Raw genomic sequence first — 17,644 nt, 5'->3', positions numbered from 1 at the left:
TCCATGGTTCCCATGGGATTAGTGAAAAACTGAATTTCACGCGAACGAAGTCGCGGGTTCGGCTAGTAAATAAAAACATATTATTATTACATTTTGAATTAGAAGCATACCACTATTTTATATTCATTTGGGAACAAAGAACCGATAAAGCTTTTATTATTTTTAAGCTCTGTTTGTCCTATTTTATTATATCCACATATTGATTGTATAGCCACTGTTTTTGCATTAGAAGCAGACCACTGTTTTGATATCTGTTTGGATGCAAAAAAAGCTTTTATTATTTTAACCATAACTACTTTTATTGTATCCACATATTGATTGTATAGCCATTGTTTTTTATTTTAACCCGCCGTGTGTGGTCGGGTATCTCATACCCGACGATTTGTAAAACACTAAATATTACTGAACTGTGCGATTTCTGAAACTCGGTTGGGTTAATAGCTAGAGGGGGTCGTGCAGAGAGTGAGTTTAACTGACAGTAACGGCGTTATACCTAACAGTTGCGTGGGCGGGGGAGTAAGCTACATATGAAAATCCAATATATATGAAACAAAAGTGATCCAAACAAAGCTTAGCTAAGAAAATAGAATGTTTTATATTATGTCGAAGCTAAATCATGTAAGAAAAGTTTAATTTTTTAAATCTGGGTGCATAGTTGATTTAATTATCCCAAATGTTTGGATATAAAATCAATATTTCTTAATATTGTTGATTTGAAAACTACTATTTTGTTGATAATAGAAATGTAAATAGCTTTATAAGTAGAACTGGGATTTTTTTTAAATTTTTTTTTTTATTCTTTACAAGTTAGCAATTGACTACAATCTCACCTGATGGTAAGTGATGATGTAATCTAAGATGGAAGCAGGCTAACTAGTTAGGAGGAGGATGAAATCCACACACCTTTCGGTTTCTAAACGACATCGTACCGGAACGCTAAATCGCTTGGCGGTACGTCTTTGTCGGTAGGGTGGTAACTAGCCACGGCCGAAGCCTCCCACCAGCTAGACCTGGATCAATTATGAAAACCTCGATCGACCCAGCCGGGGATCGAACCCAGGACCTCCGTCATTAAATCCACCGCGCATACCACTGCGCCACAGAGGACGTCATATTACTTCATATTTGGGTATACCATACCCACCTCACAGTAAGGTGAAACAATTTTTCACCAGATTCACGCCCGGGTTAAAAGCTCTGTTTATATCTATTTTAATATATCCACACATATTGATCGTGTAGCTACTGTATAACACGTTGGTTCATTTGCATCTAAATTAAATCGACGTTCAATGACCAAGAGCTTGGATATTTAGTGCTACAAAGTTTTCACTGGGAACTTTATCATAACGCTGACCTACATCTGTAGAACGGCTTCCTGTAGTCTGAACTTGGCTTCGTTTAAACGAGAGCCAAGCAACAATCGGGGAGTTATCAAAATTGCATCTTGCGAGAACCGTCTATTCTGATTCTCTATGTATTTATAGCAGGTATATAGAACAACTAGCGACTTCGTCCGCGTGGAATTACTTTTTCACAAATCCCTCGGGAACCATAAAATTTTCCGGGATAAAAAGTAGCCTATGTGTTAATCCATGCTATAATATATCTCAGAACCAAATTTCAGCTAACTAGGTTCAGTAGTCGAGACATGAAAGCGTAACTTCTAAACATCAAAATCGTCAGTTCTCGCAAATCTCGGGAAACCATGGATTTTTTGGGATAAAGTGTTAATCCAAAGTAAAATCTATTTCCATTTCAAATTTCAGCCAAATCGCTTCTCTAGTAGCGGCGTTAAAGAGTAACAAACATCCAAACAAACATCCATACAAACTTTCGCGTTTATAATACTTGTAGGATATAAATAGAAGAAGTATAGTAGATTCCGACTCTCTCTTGTAATCTTTTACTGCGTGATAGCGGTCATTAGCTCTGTCACAAAAAGCTCTACTATCACAAGTAGAATAGGGTTAAAAAGGAAACGAAAATTTACACTAATTTGCTACTATATTCTGTGCGTAGTTGGTACGTCAAGTCAAGGCTTAGGTGGTTGCTTTTGTCTGATTTTTCCTGGAAAAAATATTGAAATATCATTACTTATAATGAACTTACGTAGAGTAATGCTTTTATTCAATGTTTTTAATTCAATCAATATCGCCCTAGATGCTACACTGTATGAGGTCTCTAAGTCTATGCTTATGTATTTTCCGTTCTTTATTTAACTTCGTTGCTTCCCCGAAGCTCCCACGTTTCTAATGTGTGCCGTGATTTTATTTTTACTTTTCTACTTGAAACGGATCCAAGCGGTCGCTTTTATATTTTCATTAAAACATTTATATCAAACAGTATGTGCTTGCAACTTCGTCTTTATGTTATAAGTATTTTGAGCTCGTGAACCTTTCGAAAAATAAAAGGTCATTCAACAAAATTATGAACTTTTCTGTTGAATATTTCTAGAAATAGAATCTCAGTACATTCACATTTTATTGTCTTTGAATGAATGCAATTGTCCTATTATTTTCACTTTTTTTACGGTTTAAACATAGACCATTGTTTATAGCTACTTAACTTAATATTGCTAAAGTAAAACTTAAAAGGACGTAGGTCTCAGCGCCGTGTGTTATGCTTGTATGTAGTGCACGGCATATGCTAAGAAGCACCCTTTCTTTTTAAGGGTAACAGACAGACATACTGTCTGAAATTTTTACATTTGCATAAAGGAGAATGGCGAGATTGCATGTATTTTGGGACTAGCTGATAGAAGTAGCATGCATAATGAAAATCTATTAATAGTTGTTTACCATTATTAAACTAAAAAATAAGTAAATGGTAAGCAGTCTTAAAAATCAGGGGAAAAAGATTTACCTTTAATTAGTAGTTACCCTATTTATACACAAATATGAAAAACACCACTGCTCACATACAACGTGATTGCTTCGTCGTACATCAAGGCGTTATTGCGGACGCCTTTTTTTGTTAATAAAATGCACTTTTTTCTTTTGATTCCCGTTCTGTAAAATCCCAATATTTTTTTTTACAAGCATTTTACAAAATTATAGTTTTAATCAATACAAATGTATGAGTGTATGACACTTCAGAGTGTAACTCCTCCTTTCGCTAACCTCTTTTATTTAAAATAAAAATTTTAATAAAAAAAATGCAACCGACTTCCAACTCAAAAAATAACTTTAACTAAAAAGCAAAAAATAACATCCTACCTATGTGCTACCTTCTGATCAGTTTGAAGGCGGTGCCAAGCCAGTGTCGTGTTTTAATTAAAGCTGTTTCTGGAATAACCACAGAAATTTTGTAGTTTAAACGTATTTAATTAAAACATCACTGGCTTGGCACCGCCTTCAAACTGATCAGAAGGTAGCACATAGGTAGGATGTTATTTTTTGCTTTTTAGTTAAAGTTATTTTTTGAGTTGGAAGTCGGTTGAATTTTTTTTATAAAATTTTCTTCTTTATAATAACTTAAAAGGAGAGGATAGTGTTGAAATTAAGATTTGCAGTGTTCAAAATTGAGTGAGAATCAGTCATCAATTTCATGCATAATTCAAAATAAGCTGAGATAGAATGTTATAACTGGGATTTCTCGCGGGAGAAATTGCAGGAATCTACTACGTACTAATGGTATAATTTTTGAAAAAGGATTAAAAAGTTTCTTTGCTGCAGAAATACCGAGATTATGTCTTGTACAAAAGAATTTGCTCTTTATAATATCACATTATACTCTAGGCAATTATGCTAACCTAATAGAATTATGGTTTCAAAAGAGAAATAATAATTCTGCAAGATTAAATCTCCTAAGTAAGTGCATGTTTTGTTATATCAATATTTTCGCAAATAAAATTATATATATTTTCCATATATTTTAAACAAGCAAATGCTCCACCTTTTTACTCAGGTAGTTCCCGATCCCGTGAGAATCATCATCAGTTTGTATCCCTTGTTGTTAGTTTGTATACGCCTTAAAATGCAAATCCAAAAATTTATAAGGCTTTATGTATTAACTTACTTAATATTTAATATTTAATTAATATTTCTCATATCTAAGTGAAACCCTATTGGCTAAATGTGGAACTGCTAACCAAGAAAATGTCCCCTTTACCTACATTAAAAGAAGTGGTGGGGATGAATGCAATTTATGCTTCCGCAATCAAAGTGTTGATCAATGAAATCAAAGAAATTGCAATATTGCATTTTTTGTCAATGATTGTTGACATAAATAAAACTGTATTACTTATTCGAACTTTCGTCTTTAGACGTCTTATAATGCAAATCCAAAAATATGACTTTATAACTTCATACGAGTTTTCAACTTAATATTTCTCATATCTAACTGAACTGACTGAATTGCTAACCAAGAAAATGTCCCCTTTACCTACATTAAAAGAAGTGGTGGGGATGAATGCAATTTATGCTTCCGCAATCAAAGTGTTGATCAATGAAATCAAAGAAATTGCAATATTGCATTTTTTGTCAATGATTGTTGACATAAATAAAACTGTATTACTTATTCGAACTTTCGTCTTTAGACGTCTTATAATGCAAATCCAAAAATATGACTTTATAACTTCATACGAGTTTTCAACTTAATATTTCTCATATCTAACTGAACTGACTGAATTGTTAACCAAGAAAATGTCCCCTTTACCTACATTAAAAGAAGTGGTGGTGGAATGCAATTTATGCTTCCGCAATCAAAGTATTTCAATTGCCGCTTGATTGGGCAACCGTGAATAGGTGAGCCTTTTCATGGCGTATGAAGAGTTAAGTGGAGTGAGTCTAAATAAATTGCTCACATTATTCTTGTTAGTATGTGAAGATTATTCACTTTCTTTGGGTATTTCGCAATAGGAGGTCATTTGTTTAGATTGTATAAAAGTTTCTGGGGTTGTAATAATCTAGGTGTAGGTAAATCTCTACCGAACTAAATTTAAAAATTCTTTTAATAATAGAAAGCCACGTTATTTGCAAGTGTCATAGACTGTGTCTTATTCCTATGTTTCCACAGGAACGGGTACTACGTCGGTGAAACCGCGGAACGTCTGCTAGTTTATCACTCTTTTAACTTTATTTGATGATTGTTTGATTATTTAACCATAAGGTATACGACAACTTTATATGCAAGTGGGTTGTTATGAGGTAACCTAGGTTTTATAATCTACGTTCGTTTTTAGTCGGATGATAATGGTTTTATATTACACTAGCGGACGCCCGCGACTTCGTCCGCGTTAAAATCGATGTCAACTTTCAACCCCTATTTCACATTCTATTTTGCAAGTTTTATAACTTATACCTTATAAATAGTCCACTTATCATTTTACATTTACAAATGTACCTAGAAAAATTAAGGACTTTCCGTACAAACTTTCTACCCCTACTTCACCCATTTCTGATTTTGTTTTCGCGACAAAAAATATCCTATTATCCTTCTACGTATTATGGTCTCAAATCGTCTTAAGTATCATTTGAATTCATTCTGTAGTTTCAGCGTGATGCCCGGTCTAAAAAGAAGGCAGACAGGCAGACAAAGAAGTCGGTTCAAAATATAAAATAGGCTTCAGTATCGATCCCCTATCTCTACCCTACCCCTACCCTACCCTACCCCTAATCTACCCGTAATCTTCCCTTTCCCTAACCCTACCCTACCCTTACCCTATCCCTATCCTACCCCTACCCTACTCCTACCCTACCCCTACCCTACTCCTAACCTACCCCTACCCTACCACTACCTAGCCCTAACCTACCCTACCCTACCCTACCCCTAACCTACCCTTACCCTACCTCTACCCTATACCTTCCCTACCTTACCCCTACCCTTAGCAAAATCGGTCCAGCCCTATGAGCGTGGTGCGATGACAAAGGGAAATAGAGACTTCTATGCTAAAATTATAATAAGGTAAAGTTTGTGTGGTTGTCGGAGGTAATCTTTCTGATAGGAGGATCTACTGGACCGATTTGGAAAATTGTTTTACCAATAGAAAGCTACGTTATTTGCGAGTGTCATAGGCTATCTATGATCCCCATATTCACACGGGAACGGGAACTACGTAATTGAAAGCGCGGGTCGTCATGTAGCGGAAATTCTGCGTCTTTTAGAAATTTTGTATTATCTCCGAAACTATTTAATGAATTAACATACTATAAGGGGCAAATCTTATCTCCATAATATCCTTGTGATTATTAAATAATTTATTTTGATAAGGATTTAAATAAAGTAGCATAAATAATGACGCAAACCTAAGTATATAAAATTAATAATTTTTAAAACACAAAAGGTACTATATCTGCTAATATATAGAAGATAGATATATGGTGTCGCGGACTTTTTTGTAGAACTTTTAAAGATACATAAAGCCTCCTGTTCGTAAATATTCGATATATTCGGAGTTCGAAAATTCCTCAATTTTGGTGGGTACTTTTGTCGCCGATGTTGAGGGTATTCGACAGACTGCCTCACCGCGCTGTGAGCTGTGAGCGCCCTGTCGTCAGTCGCTCGCGAATTGTATTGTGGACCTTTCGCCTATTCGTCGGACATTTTTTCGCTTCGTATTCGCTGCCCGTTTATTCGGAACGGGCGATCAATTCGGGTGACAATAATCCTTTTTATTTATTATTTGACTTTGTTCGATATCGTGATAAAAAGACACGGTGTAGAAAGGCCGCGGCCAAGTGCGTGTGCGCGTCAACACGTGTCGGCGTGGGGGCTGGACTCCAGCAGCAGGGCTCAAGAAGATCATCGAAAGGTAGGTGGTTTGTTAGAATTACCCTTCGTATCGGTGATAGGAGCCTGCCCATTAGAATGAAGGAAATCTTCGAATAAACTCCTTCCACCAGCACCCTACATTCGTTACGTAAAATACAGTCCACTAAAATCACTCCCCGGGGGAATCTCCCCCACATTTATTGGTCCTTCGAGCCGGATATTAAGTTTTCTTTATTCTGTTTAATCGAAACACCCCGCCATACACGTATTTTCTTATATTTTATAACCTAAAATCATTGCAATCGGAATTCGAATGACGCCATACCTATTGTTTCATTCTTTGTTCGTTCTTCGCATTCAAAGTTAAATTATATAGGTCAAATTCTAGATGATCCATTTATTTCGTTAAAAACTGCATAATACAATAATAATAATAATTAGTGCCGCGTATATTTCGTTACTCATAAATAATAATAAACTTAACTCATTCTAATAATCTAAGTATTCGTAAAAGTGATAGGTAATTTTTATTAAGAAGTGAGGTACCTACCTACCTTACTAATTTTCGTTAGTTTCGCCAGTTATTATACTGTTCCGTTCGTATTATTTTATCTTTAATATATCGTAATTGTTTGGAATTGGTCTTTATACCTACTCGAGGTGTATTGAATTAGTCCATTTTAGTTCGTTTTAATTTTGAGATTACGTTGAGTGAAGTAAGTTCGATCGGATTCATGTAGCATTTATACCATACGATACGATTACGACTCACGACATTGTTCAAAAATTTATGTTAATTTTTTTATTTTGTTTTTTTTTTTATATTTGAGTTTTTATGTTTTCGTGTAGTAAGCCGATCCGTAGTGGGCACGGCAGTGAATACGCCAAGTTCGGTAAATAAAAAATATTTTTATTCTTGAACTTTTTTTATTATTTTTTTTTTTTTATTTTTATTTATAGTTTATTAATTATTTTACAATATGACGGAATCAACAGAGCACGCTGCTTTAATGCATCGCAGAGGTTGCATCGAGCGCGAATTGAATACTATAATTGAGTTAGGTATGGAGGTAAACTCAGACGTGAATTCTTATCGAAAATTTATGGTTTCTTGTATGGGACTCGCCTGTATACAGGACCAATTTGAACAAATTCAATCGTCTATTGAAACTTTGGAACTGGAAAGCACAAAAGTTTTGAAACCTGAACATAGCAATATTCGTTCGACTTTTAATGACTTAATTAGAAAAATTATGAGTATTAAATTCGGTTTAGAGGAATCTACTTCCGAACCAAAACCGGAAGTAAATCAAAATTTTAATTCAAATTATACTGCAGTAAAATTACCGCCTTTATCGGTACCACCTTTTTCCGGTGATTATAAAGAGTGGAATTATTTTAGTGATTTGTTCTTATCATTAATCGATCGCAATAAAGATCTTTCAGATGTAGCTAAATTTCAATATTTATTATCGTATGTTCGTGGTGATGCTAGTAAATTGTTAAAAGGAATGTCGATTACCAGTAGTAATTATAGAAAAGCATGGAGCATATTAGAATATAATTATAAAAATGAACGATTAATAGCAATGCAACATATGGACGCTTTATATAAACTTCCAAATTTAAATTCACCGTCCGCCTCCGGACTTCGCACTATTCTTAGTGGGTTCTTAGAAAACATCGGTGCCTTAGATTCTATGGGTTTCCCTATTGAGGAGTGGGACTTTGTGTTATTTCACATGTTGTATAGAAAGTTGGATCAAGATACGCGACTTAATTTTGATAAATCTATTGCAACAAATCAAGTACCTCGCTTTAGTGAACTCCAAGAATTTTTAAATCGCGAAATAATCGCTTGGGAAAGTTCAAGGTCTACTTTACGTTCCACATCACGTTTTGATTCAACACGTTTTTCAAATCAAGATACAACTCGCGCTAAGTCCTCATTTGTCACTTCTCCGGAATCTAATACTTCAAATAATTTTAAATCAAAATCTGGTAATTCGGTCCAGTCAAATTCGACATGCGTGCTGTGTAAACGTGGTTCGCATTCTTTATTTTCGTGTAATTCGTTCAAGCAGAAAAAACCCTACGACCGTTTTAGATTCGCAAAAGAAAATGGTCTCTGTTTGAAATGTCTTAAGCCCATGCATGATCTTATAGACACATGCGCAAAAATTCGTTGTTCAGTGTGTGATGCTTCTCATCATTGTTCCATGTTACATTTCGCAAATAATTCAAAAACTACATCTGAAGATCTATCGAAATCAGAACTACCCTCAAATGAGTCAACGAATGTCGTCTCTTTGTATTCGACAGATGTCACTTCAAATCACAGTATGGTCTTAATTTCAACTGCTGTAATTTTAATTCGCGATTCATCAGGCAAATTTATTCGTGCTCGAGCTCTTGTCGATCCAGGTTCTGAAGCTTCTTTTATTACTGAAGATCTGGTTACTCGTCTTGGTTTAACTCGTCGTAAGTTAGGTACACCTATTCAAGGAATCGGTGATTTGACTACTTGTTCAAAGGGATTCGTAACGACCGTAGTTAAATCACACACGGCTTCAGGATTAGAATTTACTCTTCGCGGATTAATTCTAAAAAATATAACATCCGCTAAACCGTCAAACTTTATTGAGACAAAATCGTGGTCTCATATAAAACATTTACAGTTAGCGGATCCAAATTTCAATTCGCCTTCATCTGTAGACATCTTGCTCGGAGGAGATGTATATGATGATATTTTCGTCGGAGAAATTATTCGTGGGCCTATTGGTACACCAATAGCCATTTCTAGTTCGCTTGGTTGGCTTCTTATCGGAAAAGTTGACCTTAAATTCGTTCGTAATCATGATTCGCATAAAATGATTTCGTCTTTCGTCGTCTCAGATCAAGAAAACAGTCTTGATAATTTAATTCGTAAATTCTGGGAAATAGAGTCTGTTCCAGAACAAGTAGTCCTATCGCCTGATGATCAGCGATGTGAAGAAATATTCGTTCAGTCTCACAAGCGCTTGACATGTGGTAGGTTCATCGTATCACTTCCATTTCGGGAAGGGGAACCATCACTTGGTGAATCGCGTTCGATAGCAATGAAACGCTTACTTTCGATGGAGCGTCGTTTTGCTCGCGATGATCAGTTTCGTAATTTATATTTCGATTTTATGGAAGATTATCTTAAATCTGGCCATATGGAACTTGTTCAAAGCGATATTCGACAGCCCCACTATTTCATACCTCACCATGGAGTTGTGAGGCCTTCTAGCTCAACCACTAAACTGAGGGTTGTTTTCGATGCATCGGCTGCGACTCACCAAGGATCGTTAAATGATACTCAACTGATAGGTCCGAAGTTGCAGAACGATGTTGGAGAACTGCTTTGTGGCTTTCGTTTTCATAAAGTCGCCTTTACTGCTGATATACGTCAAATGTATAGACAAATCCTCGTAGATGAAAAACATCAAAATTATCAGCTAATATTATGGCGTACAGACCCTTCCGTTGAGCCTCAAGTTTTTAGACTGAAAACAGTGACTTACGGGCTCTCGTCGTCACCGTTTTTAGCGATTCGTGTTCTTCAGCAACTAGCTATCGATCATCAATCCGAATTTCCGGAAGCTGCTGAAGTTATTCGTCACTCTACTTATATGGATGATGTTTTAAGTGGTTCTGATTCGGTGGAATCCGCTATTTATCTCCAAAATCATCTTTTTGAACTTCTAAAAAGAGGTGGATTTGAACTTCGTAAGTGGTGCTCGAACAGCCCCTTGTTTTTACAACGTCTTTCTGATGAAGTAAAGGAGGTGGAGTCTTCAACAGTTTCCCTTGATGAAGACAGTTCAATTAAAGTTTTAGGCCTAGCGTGGCAGCCCCTGAAGGATGTGTTTGTATATCACGTAGAGCCTCTGCACGACAAAGTAACAAAACGTGTAATTTTGTCCGAAATTGCTCGCATTTTTGATCCTGTCGGGTTTCTAAGTCCAGTCATTGTTGCTGCCAAGATTCTTATTCAAGAACTTTGGTTAGCAGGTGTTGACTGGGATGCAGAGGTTCCAATTCACATTCAACGTAAGTGGCTTCGTATAGTTTCAGAATTACCAAAACTATCCACCATCTACATTCCTCGTTTCGTTCCATCTTCGACTGATTGTTGTGTTGAACTTCATGGATTTTGTGATAGCTCAGAAGCTGCTTACGCAGCTGTCATATATATTAGAGTTGTACATCCAGATCAAAATGTATCTGTATATATTATATCCGGCAAATCTCGTGTAGTTCCTTTGAAAAGATTATCTTTGCCTAGGTTAGAACTATGCGCTGCAAATTTCTTACCTTCGTTATTTACATTTATTCGTAAGTCGATAAAGTCCAAGGTGCCAATCGCTCGGGAGGTAGCTTGGACCGATTCAAGCTTCGTTTTATGTTCGTTACGGGCTGCTCCCTATAACTGGTCTACTTATGTAGCAAATCGCGTCGTTTCGATTCTTAATATAGTGTCTCCAGATAAATGGAGACACGTTCGTTCATTTGATAACCCAGCGGATTTCGCGTCGGAAATTAAAATTTACAAACTGTGGTGGTTCGGACCACAGAGGTTGTCGCGTTGGCAGTTTATTCAAAATTTAATTCAAATTCACTGGAAGCAATGGCACATCCAATACTTGCATACGTTTCGAAAGCGAAGTAAATGGACTGAGAACATCGAGAATCTTCAAATCAGTACACTAATTCATATAAACTATCCAAACGTACCTCCATTTCAATGGAAGTTAGGCCGGGTTCATAAAGTGAATTCTAAAGATGGTGTCATTCGTTCCGTCACTGTTAAAACTGAATACGGTTTCTTGAAACGACCAGTTCATAGGTTGTCTCCGTTACCTATATCAGATTCAGATTAATTCCATTACTTTTTTTTATTCTATAGCTTCATAGTTTTAGATTCATATTCGTTCTTATTTCGATTTCTTATAAAATTCAGTTTCTATTTTTTTTTTTTTTTTAATCATTTTAATTTTTTTTTCTCCAATTTCATTCATTATTAAGCTGGGTTAAAATTCCATTTTAACGGTGGGCGGTGTTCGTAAATATTCGATATATTCGGAGTTCGAAAATTCCTCAATTTTGGTGGGTACTTTTGTCGCCGATGTTGAGGGTATTCGACAGACTGCCTCACCGCGCTGTGAGCTGTGAGCGCCCTGTCGTCAGTCGCTCGCGAATTGTATTGTGGCCTATTCGTCGGACATTTTTTCGCTTCGTATTCGCTGCCCGTTTATTCGGAACGGGCGATCAATTCGGGTGACAATAATCCTTTTTATTTATTATTTGACTTTGTTCGATATCGTGATAAAAAGACACGGTGTAGAAAGGCCGCGGCCAAGTGCGTGTGCGCGTCAACACGTGTCGGCGTGGGAGCTGGACTCCAGCAGCAGGGCTCAAGAAGATCATCGAAAGGTAGGTGGTTTGTTAGAATTACCCTTCGTATCGGTGATAGGAGCCTGCCCATTAGAATGAAGGAAATCTTCGAATAAACTCCTTCCACCAGCACCCTACATTCGTTACGTAAAATACAGTCCACTAAAATCACTCCCCGGGGGAATCTCCCCCACACCTCCATACATTAATTTCAATTTTATACAATGATTAAGGCAGCGCATGCGAATAAGTCTGCTTGAGAGGATTTTCGGTCCTACCTGTATGACAAAAACTGTGTTAACTCGGCTAATATATATGATACTAATATAAAATATAGCCTATAGCACTCCCCGATAATGTAGCATTCTACTGGTGAAAGAATTTGAAATCGGACCAGTAGTTCCTAAGATTACCCCATTTAAAAAATGTGACAAACTTACAAACTTACAAACTTTACCTCTTTATAATATTAGTATAGATTACGGTACATGTGCATTTTACTTTACATTACGGGAGATGTGCGTAATGAGATACATTACGATATTGAAATTGGTGAAATAAGCGATACTTTACGAGCAAATGTGTCATAAAGAATATTACAAACTCACCAAATTATTTTCTCGTCAGCAGAAGAAAAATCTGAAACAGATAAGAAAATAACTATTTAAGTTTTAACCAATAATTTGTATCATGAGATGGTTTTAATAGTACATAATATTATTGTTTTCATTATGAATAAGTCGTCGTCGTCGTCATCAACCCATATTCGGCTCACTGCTGAGCTCGAATCTCCTCTCAGAATGAGAGGGGTAAGGCCAATAGTTCACCACGCTGGCCCAATGCGGATTGGCAGACTTCACACACGCAGAGAATTAAGAAAATTCTCTGGTATGCAGATTTCCTCACGATGTTTTCCTTCACCGATTAAGACACGTGATATTTAATTTCTTAAAATGCTCACAACTGAAAAGTTGGTGGTGCATGCCCTGGACCGGATTCGAACCCACACCCTCCAGAATCGGAGGCAGAGGTCATATCCACTGGGCTATCACGGCTCTCTGTATATAAATAAGTACCTAAGTTTAATTATGGTTTCACAAAAACAAATATTATTAACTTATGTGGCTTTGGATCATAAGTTCGACTCATACGTCGGGCTATAAAATCCCAGCGGATGTCGCTATTTCGAAATGTAGACCAGACATTTTCTCTTATTTTAGGAGTTGCAGGGGATCACACATTTTACCACTTTTGCGCAAACTATTCAGTTTAGAAAAAAATACTAAAAACTTCAATATAATTTTTGAAGACTTATCCATAAATACCTCACGTATGGGTTTGATGAAAAAAAAAAAATTGGAGTTTCAGTTTTAAGTATGGGGGACCCCCATAACGTTTTTTCTATTTTTGTATTAAAATCTTAATGCGGTTCACGGAATACTCACCCACCAAGTTTCGTTTCCGAAAAAAGTTGCTTAGACATACGGACGGACAGACAGACGTACGAATGACGAATCTATAAGGGTTCTGTTTTTGCTATTTGGCTACGGAACCCTAACAATTAAATAAATACGAGCGGCGCTCGGTTTCCTATATAGGTACATATATATTTAGCTATAATACAAAATGCTATGAATATAATTATATTATACGATTGCTCTTTAGATTTTATCGCAGAACTCTGCTAATTTAAAGTCGTGCCCCTCAAGTTTGGTTATGAAAAAGTCAATCAACCCCGCAGGGACCGCCGCCGAGAGCACTCTTGTATTTAGACCCATGTCAAAACCATTGTTAGTGCCCTCTTGGAGAAAATCCAATATTCGCCTAAACTTCCATTGAAATTCTTGTTCGTTGCAACTTTTTAAGGTTGTTTTTAGGGTGTCGTAATTGAAAAGGAAAAAAAAACGTATCCTTTTTTTAGTGTCATTCGTTTGTTTATTCGTCTTTCAAAAATAAAAATGTCTTGGCGCCGCCTTCAAAGTGACCAGAAAGTAGCACATACGATGTTATTTTTAGCTTTTTTAGTTTATTTTATGTGACTTTAAATTTTTTAAAAAAAAAGCTTTTACGCAATAAAACATGTGTCTAAGTGTAAGGGGTAACAAAATTGCTTATTGAAATCACGCCTTGTTATCCACAGATGTGTTGAATTCATTGATTTAGAAAATAAGAGACGCATGTGTTTCAAATTTGGGCAATGAAAATTGTTCGCTAGAGCAAAGGGTTTGCGCTGAAAAACATACACGAGTGAAGATATGAGACCAAATGCGTTATGTTGCTGTCAGCTTAATGTTTTTACTCTCACTTGTATATAAACTTTGTTTGTTTTTTAGTTTTTGACGGCCTCCGTGGCGCAGTGGTATGCGCGGTGGATTTACAAAACGGGTTCCTGGGTTCGATCCCCGGCTGGGCAGATTGAGATTTTCTTAATAGGTCCAGGTCTGCCTGGTGGGAGGCTTCGGCTGTGGCTAGTTACCACCCTACCGGCAAAGACGTACCGCCAAGTGATTTAGCGTTTCAGTACGATGCCGTGTAGAAACCGAAAGGGGTGTGGATTTTCATTTTCGTCCTAACAAGTTAGCCCGCTTCCATCTTAGACTGCATCATCACTTACCATCAGGTGAGATTGTAGTCAAGGGCTAACTTGTAAAGAATAAAAAAAAACCGGAAAAACCGTTACCTTTTTCATTGCATTGGAACGAAAGAGATGGGACAACTCCGCCACCATTGGACGAAATTTCGTCTATTTCTCTACACCTGGTATGCTAGGGCTCCTCGAGTATTGTCGGGTAATATAACGAATAAAAAATTTCTTCTTGTTAGATTCATCATCATTATCAACCTATATTCGGCTCACTGCTGAGCTCGAGTCTCCTCTCAGAATGAGAAGGGGTTTGGCCAATAGTCCACTACGCTGGCCCAATGCGGATTGGCAGACTTCACACACGCAGAAAATAGAGAAAATTCTCTGGTATGCAGGTTTCCTCACGATGTTTTCCTTAACCGTTTGAGACACGTGATATTTTGAATTTCTTAAAATGCACACAACTGAAATGTTGAAGGACCGGATTTGAATCCACGCCCTTCGGAATCGGAGGCAGAGGTCGTATCCACTGGACTATCACGGCTTGTTAGATTAATGAGCAGTTATTCGTTCGTCAGCGGAAAACCATCACCCACCGCAAATCCTTTAAATAGCATACTCAAACCAGAGTGCGGTAGCATTGCTAGAATAAGACGCGTGCTTTCGCATGCGGGCCCATGTTAATGCCTGTTTTTTGTTGTACTAGCGGATTGCCGCGACTTCGTTCGCCCGAAATTCAGTTTATGACAAATCCCGCGGGAACCATGGATTTTTCGGGATAAAAAGTAGCCTAAATTGCCTGTTCAATAGCTTCTATTATTCAGTGAAAGCCCTAATTATATCAGTATCGTTTGACGGTCTCCGTGGCGCAGTGGTGTGCGCGATGGATTTACAAGACGGAGGTCCTGGGTTCGATCCCCAGCTGGGCCGATTGAGGTTTTCTTGCAAATGCGTCTGGCTGGTGGGAGGCTTTGCCGTGGCTAGTTACCACCCTACCGACAAAGACGTACCGCCAAGCGATTTAGCGTTCCAGTACGATGTCGTGTAGAAACCGAAAGGGGTGTGGATTTTCGTCCTCCTCCTAACAAGTTAGCCCGCTTCCATCTTAGGTTGCATCATCACTTACCACCACGTGAGGTTGTAATCAAGGGCTAACTTGTAAAGAATAAAAAAAAAGCTTCTCCAAGATTAGCCCAGACAGAGGCCATTCTATAACTCCGTAAAAAGGAATAAAACTCTACCTCTATATATTGCCAAGGTCTGATTAGCTATTCCTAATACATGAAGATAACAGAGATGAATTATTTATAATATTGGCCCGATGTTTTCATCTTAAACCAATAGCCCCAACCTCAGCAAAACTTAATCGGATTAATTCCAGGTAAGCTTCAATACGTAAGCTTGCTTTCGTAGATTCCATAATTATACAGCACAAGAAAATCAAGTGGCGTCTAAATAATCCATATTGCGTGGGCTATATTACTTTTAGATAGATATTTTGTACAAAATAAATATAATTTACATATAAAAATCAATAATGAGATCGGGCGTAAGCCCCAGAGGTCTTGGATATCGTTTTCCCACCAACATCTTTTTTTTCATGTTTTAAAAATTATATATTAGGAGTAGATGGTTTGCTGGAATCACGCTCCAACTGCCAACAGCCTCACATCACATCTGATTATAGTTGCAAAACTGATTGCAGATAAAATTAGAACAAAAAAAAATGTTTAAAAAAAACCAAAAAACATTTTTTTAACACGTTTCGAACAATGGTTCGGAAACGAGAGAAAGGAGAAAACGAAGCGCGAGGAATGATAACTAATCGGTCAGCATATAATGCTACGTGGTTCCGTGCTGACCGAGAATAATGCTACGTGGTTCCGTGCTGACCGACATTTTGTGGGAGGGGGGGGGGGGGGGGGGTTTATGCAACCTTACTCTTGTCGGTACAACAAGTAACAGTTAACAATGATAGTGAATGTTTACGCTATGTTAACCTACAGGTACAGTACTATCAGATCAAGGAGGCAGTTAGCACACCAGATAACCTACTTAATAAAAAAAAACTAGCAGACGTTCTGTTACCTTGTAAGTTATTCACTAGATGTTGGTCAATTCCCAGACCTACACACAAAATTTTATAAAAATCGGCCCAGCCATTTCGGAAGACTTTGGTAATAAACACCGCAAAGCGAGAATTTTATATATTAGATGTGGAAGGTTCGAGAACGTAAAACGTCGCATTTACGCCTCCATTTTAACGGTAAATTACTTCAGACCTTAAGCTTGTCAAAGCAATTCCTTCAGAGCAAAAACTTTGACCATTTATTCTTGAACGGTGCGCCAACTTCAAGCAGTGGCAGATCAAAGGACGCAAAAGCTGTTTGAGGTCATATTTTACACAGACATTCCAATTTTCTTATGGACCGAGAGGCTGCGACAGACAGACATTTATTTATTTACTAGCGGACCGGATTCGAACCCAAACCCTCCGGAATCGGTGGCAGAGGTTATATCCACTGGGCTATCGCGGCTCTCAATTAACACATAGGCTACTTTTTATCCCGAAAAAATCCATGGTTTCCCGAAAGTTGCGAAAACTGATGATTTTGATGATATGAATGTATGTTACTCTTTCACACCTCGACGACTGAACGGAATTAGCTGTATATTGAGATATATTATATCATGTATTAACACAGCCTACTTTTTGTGCCGGAAAAATCCATGGTTCCCGAGGGATTTGTGAAAAACTAAATCCATGCGGATGAAGTCGCGGGCGTCCGCTAGTATTTAAATATTTGGACAGTTTGTTTTTTAAAGAGTATTTGCCATATCTTTTAAATATGACCAATATTCTCATAATTGAGGATCTGGAGCCTTGAAACCTTTCAAAGTTACCACAGTCCTTAATAGTTCTTACCT

This window comes from Bicyclus anynana, chromosome 16 (genome assembly GCF_947172395.1).
Source record: "Bicyclus anynana chromosome 16, ilBicAnyn1.1, whole genome shotgun sequence".
Taxonomy (NCBI): Eukaryota; Metazoa; Arthropoda; class Insecta; order Lepidoptera; family Nymphalidae; genus Bicyclus; species Bicyclus anynana.
Note: the sequence above shows the minus strand (reverse complement) of the source record.